Raw genomic sequence first — 12,865 nt, forward strand, 5'->3', positions numbered from 1 at the left:
TACGAAGTAAACATCAAAGTCATTCAAAATCCTTCGTATTCTAGAGCAAAGACCGCAAAGGCGGTAGATGTATTGAATTAAAAAATATAAATGCAATTGCGTACCTGTGACTGCGATGACTACTTGATTTTGGCCCGCCCGCGGATATGTGGCACTTAATGCGGTGCACCATTGTATAACTGCTATATGTGCAGGAAGAACAGCAATTGATGCGCCACTTAAGTAGTGCTGCTGCAAGAGTACTCAATACCGCTTGATGACTCAATGTTTGTCACAAACAACTCCGTATTGTTATAATGACTTCTACCTTTTTCGGCCAATATTTATATATACAACATTTGTTTACAAACTCAACCAAGAGCGAATGACTCGCTTCGCTGTTTTTAGTTTATACTATGAGACTCTTCAATCACTCATTAAACTGGATTTTTGTTACACCAATAGCAGAATACACGTGTACAAATATAAAGGGAATAGAAAGTAACGAGGGGGCCAATGACTTGGCTAAGAAGGCAATCCATGAATCGTAGACGCCCCAATCCGTTTGGAAGAATTGAAAGAAGACAGGAGTAGCTATACGATCAATTAAACAGGAAAGGCGGGTCACGAAATAATTTGAGATCATTTGCAAGTAATACGACATTTAACTAACAAATTGGTTCAAGAGAAACTTGATGCTCAATATGGATGTACCAACGGTTCATTGCTTTCTGGAGTCACATGCATTTTATGTGCTCGAGGTTGAGGCTCCGGGTATAAATTCTGGTAACATTTTGAACACATTCAGTCTATGTTATTGACCAGACAGTTCAACTTAACCCGCCTTTCTTTCTCCTCTTCTTGCTTTTTCTTTCCTATCCATTATATTCCTCACCTTTCATTTCCCTTAATTTATTTTCCGTTCCATTATTTTCTTCCTTTCCTTAAATTACACTCACAACGTTATCTTATTCATTCTTCGATTTTGTTGCTCTTATTTTGGTCAATTCTATTAACTGATTTCATCGTGTTTGAAAAACATAAAGAAGGAATTAGGGATTTTTTAGCTGCACACGTTTTTTGGCACCACTGCAAGGGAGGCAAATCGTTAGATTCATTGGTGAGCTATGATATAAAATTAACTATTATCTCCCTAGACAGTTTTTTCACCTCGCGATCACCGGTCAAATCCTTGGCGATCTTATTTACAACGTGGACAAAGCAAAAGTCAACCATATAGAACATCTAAGTCAATCGCGCTACCGACTGTCCTTCAACCAAAAATACTGGGTGGGACGTTTGATCAGGACCTACATATTGACGAGCATGCAGCTGCAGATGTACCTAAAGTACATAGCATTAACCAAATCCTCAAGTCTCTTTCGCAGCACTTGGGGATACGCGTTCATAACCACTTACAAAGCAATTGGCCGGCCTCTTGTATGCTCCGATATGTTCGCCGTGGCTGTTGACAACTAGCGAGTGATTGCACCGATTGGATTGGGCGAAGCACTGCTACAAAAAGCACAACATGTGTACCCATCAAACATAATTTTTATACTCAAAATAGAGTGCCGCGATGAAACATGCGTGACGCTGGAAACACCCATATGTGTGTATTCATTTGCCCAAAACTTGGTGAACCGCTGCACCGATAATAGGTACTTTTCACTGAGGCTGGTTGATATACTGTGTTTATTGCACTTTTATGTTTGCTTGAGCATTTCAGATGACCGAGGTAATTTCATCTCCGAAATGACTTGCAACTTCTCGAGTGTATATCAGTAGTGAACGATCTGCGTATTCCGACATGAACAAGACTATGCATAATATAGTGATAAAAAATGAAAAGAGTTTATTGAAAAATTGATCCCTGGTGGCGCCCTTCTATTTGCAATTAAAAAAATATTCCTATGTATATAAGGGTGGTCCTTATAAATCAAATATGCAATTTTTTACAGCCTCCCTTCTTAAAACGGCAATAGAAAGATCAAAAATATCACAGTTTTGATCCCTGTCGGAGGCAGGGGTGTCGCAGAAGGGCAAAATATTTTCATGGAAATTTAAATAATAAAAATAATTTCCTTCTGTATATAATACCCAAAATCTATAATATCTACTACAGTGGACGATATCACGTATACCTATTGATCCCTATTGGAAACAGTTAAGTTGTATCGTAAAGGAGTACAAATTCAGATTTCTTATGATACATACATTAAAAAATTCATATAAACTAAATTGTTTGGTATTTTCACCATTATTTCTGCTCATTAAGTGGAACGACACTGAGTCTTTCAAACTTGAAATTTGATGAAAAAGTGCAAAAGTGACTAATTTTAATACTATTCCGATAAAAAAATGTTTTAACAAGTTCCTGTTACTACGTTTCGAAGCAAAAAATGTTTGGTAAGCAGAACCAACCCCACACAGCATTTAGGTAATTAAATTTCCTACATATCAATACAATTTGATTACTCTTTAAATAATGAATTATCGTACAATTAAACAAAAAATAACCAAATATGAACACTTAAAATTGATGATCAAAAACTGAAAAACATTTTTCGATCACTTTTTGCAAATATTTTTAAGGGCCTTTGATGATTAAGTTTTAATATTTCATAAAAATCAACAAAAAGAATAATCAAATTTGATTACATTTGATGATTGAAAACTGAATATATGTAGTTTTTCAGTCATCATGGCTCAATAATATGGTTTGCTCAGCTGATTTTGTTTTTTTTTTTTTCATTTCCCTGGTATAGGGATTGTCAAAAGGAGATGGCAAACGTAAATGTAACCAACACATTGACAATAATTATTGCCGAGGTGGTAAATTAAAAAAAAAAAAAGGTTTCACATCATATTCAGTTATTTTTTCAGTAAATGCATCTAATCTGGTGCATTATTTTCCTAAAACACATAAGAATTGCAAAGTTTTATGTTTTCTCTCCAATCCATTCGCCTAACACACCAACACGCAGATTTTGACAAATGTATGTATGTATGATGTTGCTGTAGAGATGAGCAAACCATATAGTTAAACTATGTTCAGTGACATTTTGGAATCATATTTGAATGAAATGTGTTAACATTAGAAGATCAAAAATTTATAATAATTTTTCATTCTGCTTTCTGAATCTTTTCTGACTACCTTTGTTGACTCAATGATGAATTTTATACTCGTTAAATATTACTTTTCTTTAAAAATCTTATTTTTTTCATATACACGGATTTCCTATCCTGAAGTTCAAAAAAAATATATAAAAAGTTTATTATTAAGATATTCTTCAAGACAAAATAAATGTAAATGCTGCTAGTAACCGAAGATGTCCCGAACCAATTGTCCACATTCGGCTTCCCAGAAAATACATTATGATTGGACCCTACGAAAGTTGTGAACTATTCGAACCGCAGGCAAGTGAAACTGTTTTGACATACATACATACCTAATAACGGCTTCAACAAAATACGATCCTTAAAAACATCAAATAATTATATAAGTATGATATAAGCGTGGTAAAATTATTATTTTTGCCTGATCTTCTTCAAAAGTCTGCAATATTATCGTCTTTTTAAATGTTGACGATCATATCTGACGTTGGATGTTGTTGTAGTATTTGTTTATCTGTCAAGTTTGTTTGCGAATTACCTGTAGTTCAAATAGCTCACTTCCGCATGCTTTCTTCCCCTGATGAAATAGGATTATCATGTAGTATCTCATTTTGTATGGGATATGAAGAAAAAATTCATGATAATCGTATTCAAAAATTATTCGAAAATATCAACCAAAACGATGGAAAATGTTCACGAATATGATCAGAAAATGACTGTAAAAAGCAGTCAATTATTACTCTAAAACAATTATGTATGTATAGTTCAATTTTACAATGATATCAAATATAAATAAAAAGCGTTTCAAAATATGTATCATAAATGATCATTCAAGAATAATCACATTTATACTATGTACAAACACACACCAAATTGGCAATTTATACCATTTGGGCACAGGAAACACAAATTTCTTCACAACTTGAAGAACAGAAGACGTATATGGTATACCAACTGGAATCGCAGGAAACCCGTATAACATCACAATTGGAAGAACAGAAGACATATTTGGCATCTCAACTGGAAGCGCAAGAGGCACGTATATCTGAAATGTCGGCACAAATTTCGGAACAGGTATCATCGCAGCTCTTTGTGAAACTGGAAGAGCAGGATGCAAAAATTTTACAACTCGAGGACAAAATTAATGCCGAAATAGAAGCGTTAAAAGGTCGTATGGAGCAGTTACAACTAAACCGCCCAGCTGTTTCAGCAAGCAATGCAAAGGTAAAAACACCATCATTTGACGGTTCTGTTCCTTTACAGGTCTTCAAGCTACAGTTTGAGAAGACCGCAGCAGTGAACAACTGAATGCGGAAGATAAAGTGGCTGCACTGTTCGTAGCATTGAAGGGGCCAGCAGCGGAAATCCTACAGACGATTCCCGAAGGAGAGCGGAACAATTATGAAGCATTGATGGCTGCTGTAGAACGACGTTATGGAAGCGAGCATAGAAAACAGATATTCCAAATTGAGTTGCAAAACCGCTACCAAAAATTAAATGAGACATTGCAGGAGTTTGCTTCAGATGTTGAAAGGTTGGCTCATCTCGCAAATGCGGACGCACCCATTGAGAAACCACGGAGTAGAAGAGTGGTACATATGGCGATGCTAGCAGCGTTTAGATCGAGAGATTTGTCTGATCGGGACGATCAGACTTAGGTGGAGGGCAGTGTCACGGATATTAACATCACTAAGTTATACCATCACTAAGGCGATGCAAGGCCACGATAAGCTGTATTTACGTCAATAATCAAATCATGTATACACATATATAAGGCAGCCGAAAGATGTCACACACAGATGCATTTACTTATACGCCTATGTATGCGCGAGAGACTGTAAACTGCAGACGTTCACATCGGTGATTCAATCATTATGTATTTACATAAACGGATGAACAGTTGCGTCTACACATGTGTACGTGTGCGAGCGGCGGAGCGGCGATGCGCAGGCACCTGCATTTATCTTATCTGAGTTGTCACAAAAGAGAGCAATAATTTGTGCACGTAGTTGTGGCTGGCGATTTTGTAGCCGAAACTAACTACCCTACAAGACGGAGGTAACCAGTTCACCCACACATTCAAAGCTTTTTTCGCTCTCCACTAACACATCGACGTTTCATGCTGTCATCGAAATGACAGTTCATTAATTATTCCGGAAAAATTGAAACGCAAAAAAATATAAATTGTTTACAACGAAAAATATCTTGTGCTTTTAGTTGTGACATGTGACGGAAATTAAAAATTTTGTTGCAGAGAACACCTTTTTGCGTTGGCGACCTTCGCCCAAAATAACATTAAGTTAATTTGAGTTGTGAAATGTGACGGAAATTAAGAATATTGCTGCAGAGACCATCTTTTTGCGTTGGCGGCCTTCGCCCAAAATAATATTAAGGGTAAAGTTTTACAAGACGGTACACCACCTAATTTAAAAATATCAAATAATAATAAAAACGGAGCTCGAAGCGCGCCTTTTGATTCCACGTTTGATAATTTTTGATAAAAATTGGGTGGTGCACCGTCTTTTAAATCGTTACCATATTAAGTTGTATAGAATCGACGGGATGGCCTACAAGGTTTTATGTCAACTAAATCGCTCCCGATATGGGGCTTCCCGGAACGTACCCGATCTGCATCCGGCAAAGGACCACCAAAGTCCATAACGGGGAGTGTCCTTATCGCTACAACAACAACAACATTATTTACTTACTGATTTTCATTCATACGTATGTGCATTTTTAAATAATAAAAAAAATGTTATATTATTCTAATAGATAGCATCTCCGCCGGGTTGCGATTCAGCTCAGAATATGCCAAAATCAAAGGAAATCTACAAAAACAAGGTACTTTACAAGCAACATGCTTTGGAATACGGTACCAAACTGGTTGGATGTATTTCCCTAAAAAAGGCTGGAACTACGCATCTTGGTTTGCCAGTATTTGCTTCGGTAATTTATGTTGATTTGTAGTGATTAAAAATTGCAATAGTAGATAATGTAATGTGAATTAAAATTGAATAGGTAGCCGGAGCAAAAAAGGCAACTGATCGGCCTGCAACTGTTATTTATGTGGTGCCACCGGGAGCTGCTGCTGCTATCCTAGAAGCATTAGAAGCAGAAATGTCTTTGATTTTTTGCATCACCAAAGTTGTGCCATAACATGATAGGGTTCGCGTTAAGCACGCTCTCTTAAGGCAAAAAAAATCGCGTCTAGTCAGGCCCGATTGTCCAGGAATCATCGCACCAGAAAGGGTAAGTAAATTGGCTACCATATTAAATATATAAGCAACATGTATGAATTTTTTAGTGATAATTTGTCATGCTTTTGTTGATAATCAACTGAAGAATGCAAATACGACAGAGTTCGAAGTTCATGTGAAAACCAATTAATTTTTTTAATTAGCATTTGGAGAGAAAAATACATATGTATGTATGCATAGAACTGCATAGAAGGGGAGGAAAAATGAATTATTATCAGTAGATTTGCAAGATTTTTGTCATTTCCCCTGCATCGCAGTTGTCATTACATTGCGTTAAGAGAGGACATCAACACCTTACTACCCACAGCCAGTTAAAATTATTGTAAATTTTGCTCTTTTCATCACTGTTTCAAAACGTGGAAAGTTATATATCGAGCATTCCATGGAGAATGGGGCATTTTAGCAGACTTTCGCATTGCCGGCATTATTAATATTCAATCCCTAGAAGGTTTAATGTAGTCATATCAATAGTTCCCGAGATGGTGGGGCTAGTACCACAATGGTGCTTGTTACCGGAACGTAGATAGATAGATCATTTATTGAGGATTGCACAGTGACTTGCACATCTCCTTCACAGCACCTCATCCTAGCCGACTTCCTTGATGAACCCCAGCAGTGTTCTTTGCTTGAGGGATTAAATGTGGGAATGCTCTTGCCATGGTGAGCCCATAAACTTAGCCCTACGTCTTGAAATTGCGCCGCAATCTAGAAGGATATGGTCCACCGTCTGCTGATCCATCACAAAATCGGTATGTGTTGTTCGATACTATACCCAGCTTTTGCATGTCACTGTTCAGTCTACAGTGTCTTGTAAGAATAGCCGTTGGGGTTCTTAGGTTATCTTTTTGAGAGGCCTATTAATGCCCTATATCGAGTTGTCCTGTAACCCCCTAACAGTAACTTAGATTGACTCAGGCCTGGCATATTGCGCCAGTGTTCTTCCCTATTTCCCTTTCTTCTACTAATAGATGCCCCTGTGGGCCAACTGGCAGGAACGGCTCGGGATCGATGGGTCATGCATAATTGAAAAATATAAGTTTCAAATTTTGTTGCCTTAAGCTGGGAGCACTGGAGGATTGGAAACACGTCCTTTCCAACCTTCCTTTAATGAGTGGCTCCCAGACTCGTCCCTCTGTCACGCTAGTAAATATGCTGATCGGAATCACATGGCATTCCAACAGCATATTCAATAGAAATAAGTGATTATAACAATGAATTGTACTTAGTAGTTTAAATTTTGGGCCTAAACAGCCGTAATAATAAATAAGTTAAATTAAAAAAATAAATACTCTTGTCAGTGTTTCACGTGCAAGGGATGGTTGCATCGGACAGGTTGCTCTGGGCTAGATTCCAAAATCCAGCGTCCTCGTAACTTTTATAAATCTTTTGTGGCTCTTGTTGTTCACGGCCTCATTACATTATGAGGAAATACGGCACCTGAGAACACAGCCGTTTGAAGCTAAAAAACACAAGCATGTCTTCAGTGAACTCCACAAACAGGCGTCGGACCTCTATGCCGGTGATTCCTGTACTCAAAGAACAAAACTAGCAGAGGAGGAACGCACTCTCCCTAGGGAAACGAGAGTAGTCACTCTAGCCCAACTTCGAGCTGGATAACGTAACAGGTTAAACTCTTACCTATCCACAATCAACCCCGACATACAAAACATTGTCCTGCTTGTAATGTGTCCCCACATGTCACCAACCATCTCTTTAACTGTATTGTGCAACCAACGCCTCTAACACTCCTCTCATTATGGCCCACCCCTGTTGAAACAGAAAGTTTCTTTGGACTTTAAGCTTTCGGAATGTATTAGTCTCCGATCAATGAAGCTAAACATGTCTTTGGATGTTGGAAATTGAAAATAAGTGTATCCAATCACCCCTCAACTTTGTTTAGTAAAGACGCTGTCGGAATGCATGAAGATTCCGATTAGCACAGCTCAACATATAATGGGAGGTTGAAAAGGACGTGTTTCCAATCCCCCTTGCTCCAACTTTTATTTGGCCTTATTTTCGTTAATTTTGTTACACATTATATAATTTTATTGTTATATTTATGCTGTCGGAATGCGAATGATTCCGATCAGCAACAGTAAATACGAGCTGGAAATACCGAATTCCAGCGAAATTAGTTGTTGGAACTGTCTGGAGTTACAGGTGGCGACCGATTTTCTTTTCCTTAGGGCCGGATGCATTGTATTTTGCTGCTACCATTATTACCATTCCCTTTTCGCGCTCCAGTATCGGTATATCATGTAAAAAAATAAAAGAAAAAAAAACTATCTTATTGGAAGGGTTTTACAATGCTCCAATAAACTTTTTTTAAAGGTATTGAAGTTATTACTACTTTTTATGTGATTAGGAAGTTCATTGAAATATTTCAGGCCCTTATATATATGACCGTCCTAAAAAGATTCTTTTCCGGCAAACGCAGCAAACCCATTTCTCAGTACTGGGGTCAGGAGAAGGACCCAGATTGGGGTCGATACCTTCCCGGAAGAGGAGAGTATGGCGCAGACCCGCTGCAAGGATCTGCTGGGGGGTTGACAATTTGTGGGAGAGACGCAACAAATTAAACATGGAGTCCGCCTGCTCATTGCCCTCCACTCCCCTGTGGCCTAGGACCCAGGCCAACAGTACTACGTTGTGTGCTCCTAATTGATTCAGCTTTTCTACGCACTGAAGGACAAGTGCTGACTTTATTTCGAACGCCGCAAGTGCCTTTAGTGGAACCTGACTGCCTGACTGAGTATGGCAATTGTTTCTTTGGGGTATCAGCGCTGAAGGTTCAGCTTAGCGCACTAACTTATGGCGAATACTTCCGCTCGAAAATGCTCGGATGTGCTTTTAGAGTTACTGATATTTTGGTTCTGGGTCCGAAAACTCTGGCTCCAATCCCCTCTGGCGTCTTCGAGCCATCTATGTACCTTCCGATCTTGAGCCTAGTAATACATTGCACCCGCCTATACCTATACAGCCGTACCAAGAGACGGAGCAGCCCATTACATATTGGCACAACCGGAGCACTGCTGGGCATCCATCCCATATGAAAGCTATGCATTCAAAAGTGTTTGTACCAGTGGCTGGTGCACACCGAACTGGACCAATGTATGCTATATTGAGGCCTTCACAAATATCAAGCTATGTTTATGTAAATAATGTTACTGCTAATGTCAATTTGCACGGTTGAGCACATACAGTACCTACGTTTATACAAGGTGGAACACCACACTACCTACATGGCGATGTAGCCACCGATCAGGTTGTTGTAAGAGATTAATTAAAATATGTTATTCATAAACACTGATTCTTATATTTTTATTATCATTAAACTGTAGACTAGACTCATGACGGGTATTCTTACTGGATACTGCCTTCTGGCGTCACATGCCTTTAAATTAGGCTTGGTCAGTGATAGCAGATGTAGGAAGTGCGAGTTGGAGGAGGAAACGATCGATTTCATTCTGTGCTCGTGCCCTGCGCTTGCCGGGCTAAGACTCCAGCTGACAGATGTCAGATCTAGAAGCAGCAAGTGGCTTAAGTTCTAGGAAGCCGCTAACCCGCTGGAGCCATGAGAAGCGTGGGTGCACTTTGGGTGTCCCAAGGCAAGTTCCGTACCTGCTCCGAATAATTTGATAGATAGATAGATTAGATAGGGATCTGTTCTAGGTCCAACTCTTTGGAATGCGGTGTATGGCGGGGTGCTACAAAACCACCTTCCCGGAGGAAATTGTCGGCTATGCAGATGATATTGTCGTAGTAGCAGTGGCCAAGAAACTTGATCTGCTCCAAGCATTATGTAATGACGCCATGGGAAGAATAGAGGAATGGTTGGCGAACACGGGGTTGGAGATGGCTAGCAATAAGACAGAAGTGGTTCTGATGAGCTCAAAGCGGACTGTGGATGAGTTGGTCCTAACCATAGGAGATTTTCAAATAAATTCAAAGCCCTCCTTGAAATATCTAGGAGTAATCATTGACTCAAAACTAACTTTTAGGGAGCACTTCAGGGCGGTGGGGGACAAAGTTTCTAGAGTTAGTGGAACCCTAACGCGAATAATGCCCAACATCGGCGGCCCAAGCGAAGCTACCCGTCAGCGATTATCCAACGTAACCAGCTCTATAACATTATATGCAGCACCAGTATGGCACAGATCTAAAATGGTCCACCAAAAAGATATACTAGCAGCCTACCGCATTACTGCTATACGAATAGCATGTGCTGTTCCGACGACGCGATCCATGTTTTATCCAGGAAAATCCCAGTAGATCTACTCTCAGGTGAAATGGCCGATCTGTATGGCATTGGATTCAGCCGACCATCTGAAGTTGCTAAGAAAACCGCAAGGTCACGAACAATAGTTAGGTGGCAAGAACGGCGGGAAGATTCGAGAAAAGAGCGCTGAACCTTCATGCTAGTCCGGAATATAGCGGAATGGTACGAGCGAAAACACGGCAAACTAAATTACCATCTCACACAGATATTGAGCGGGCACGGTGGCTTGAAGGAATATCTACATAAGCGTGGGATAGAGGAGGATCCTTTCTGTCCAAGCTGTCCGTCCGAATTGGAAGGCGCAGAACATGTAATATTTCACTGCCCTCGTTTTCACGGCGAAAGACTGTCTGTAAACAGAGTTTTTGGAGAGGAACCTTCCATTAGGAATTTAGTTCCACGAATTTGCGGGCAAATAGATTGTTGGATTGCTGTGAGCAAGATGGCCTTTATAGTAATGACGAAATTGATGATGCATGCCGAAAGGGAGCGTAGAGAAATGCGCATACGAAGTAGTGGCGACTAAATCGCCTTTGAAGTTACTTTACCAGGTCCTGATTCTAGTTATCTGAAATTTCTCGTGTGCCTTTGGAAAAGAGCTATGTGTGGAGCCCTATTTATGGAACACTTTTCGGCTTATATTAAAAACTTTTAATCTATTCTTACTGATATGAGTTTCTTTTTCATTCTAGGTAATTTGATTTTGACGATGTGAGGATAGAAATATCCCAAATATTCCAGCTGTGGCTGTAAGAACATACATTTGCTCAAATTAGAAGAAAACTGCACGGTTGAGCACATCCAGTATCTACGTTTATACAAGGAGGAACACCACACTACTTTCACGGGGATGTAGCCACCGATCACGTTGTTGTAAGAGCTTATTTTAAATATGTTATTCATAAACACTGATTCTAATATTTTGTTTTGGTTTTTACTTTAGAGTCAACCTGTTATATAAGCGATGTCAGCTATGCCTGTAACTTAAGCGCCTTCAGATGTAATAGTTACCGCGGACGCGGTCACAGGAGTAGTTCACTACGTGGGGATTACACTAATCAAGGACTTTCAATATCGGAAGGATTTCCAGCACTATAACACACCAACAATATGTGCAATCACCCGAATAAATTGTACAACAAACGTTAACACCATATCATCAGCCAGCAACAACAACAACAAACGTAACAAGTTGAAACTTCTAAACAATTAATGACTAGTGAACCACCAACATATCCGCAATATGCGCAAACATCAACACCAACATGTGTCGCCTACTTTGCAACACGGTGAAGATGGCCAAGGCCATTCTGATTCTAATACTGATAAAGGCGAACCATTGGCAAATTTAAAAACTCAAACAGATCACGAAAATTGTTGATGATGGTATTAATTCTAGTACGGATAGTAAAGAATTTAAACCTAGGAAAAAAGCTAAACTTGATAAAAACTTAACCGAAGATGACAATGTTTCTAATTCTAATACTAAGGAAGATGAACCTTTGATAAATATGAAGCTTAAAACAGAGTTATCAAAAAATGACGATGATGATAATGATGTTGATGCAAAGTCCAATGTTGAAAATGATGAAAATTATGAAACAGAATCTGAAAATAGTATGAGTGTGGATTATAACCTGAAGCAAAACTGTCATATCCTGTACGGCCAGAATTAGATGTTAAGAAAAGAGCCTACATAAAGAGGCTCAGTATATTTATGGAAAATTTATCATGAGACAATGCCCAATGTATGTATTTCAATTAAATTCAGCACATTGTTGGAAAAAGCATCTAAACTTTATGCATCGTGTAGAGAAACCAGAACATTTACAATTTAAATATAACGAACGTGGTGCAAAATGTAAATTTTGTGTTATTCAAGCAGCTACACCAAGCTTCAACAAATTATTGGACCATGAGATTTCTCATATGCCTAATAGTCATTATTTAAAATGTAAATTATGCGATTGGAAGACGAAAATACATTCAAGTATGAATTTTTATTTACGTGTACAACACGCTGAAACAATTGATGTAACAACGAAAAGTTTAGAATTGAATGTTTGTCCATATTGTAATCACAATGGTATTTACGCAAACACTTAATACATCTTTTCTATGTTTAGAATGTGGTGAATAATTTAGAACAAATACAAGTTTACGTGTACACCACAAGATTTGAACGGAAATATCTTGAGGGTATGGTTACACCTATGTGGCATCTACAAGATAT

At 38.7% G+C, this 12,865-nt stretch overlaps 1 long non-coding RNA gene across 1 annotated transcript; it reads left to right on the forward strand.

The window, feature by feature from the left end:
- The first annotated feature begins 5,232 nt into the window (after positions 1 to 5,232).
- LOC137233829 (uncharacterized) lies at positions 5,233 to 12,635 on the forward strand. The gene is made up of 5 exons (XR_010947571.1): positions 5,233 to 5,490; positions 5,869 to 6,042; positions 6,115 to 6,345; positions 11,325 to 11,505; positions 11,576 to 12,635. It is a non-coding gene; the product is annotated as an uncharacterized lncRNA (long non-coding RNA).
- The last annotated feature ends 230 nt before the right edge of the window (positions 12,636 to 12,865 follow it).

This window comes from Eurosta solidaginis, chromosome 5 (genome assembly GCF_040869045.1).
Source record: "Eurosta solidaginis isolate ZX-2024a chromosome 5, ASM4086904v1, whole genome shotgun sequence".
NCBI lineage: Eukaryota > Metazoa > Arthropoda > Insecta > Diptera > Tephritidae > Eurosta > Eurosta solidaginis.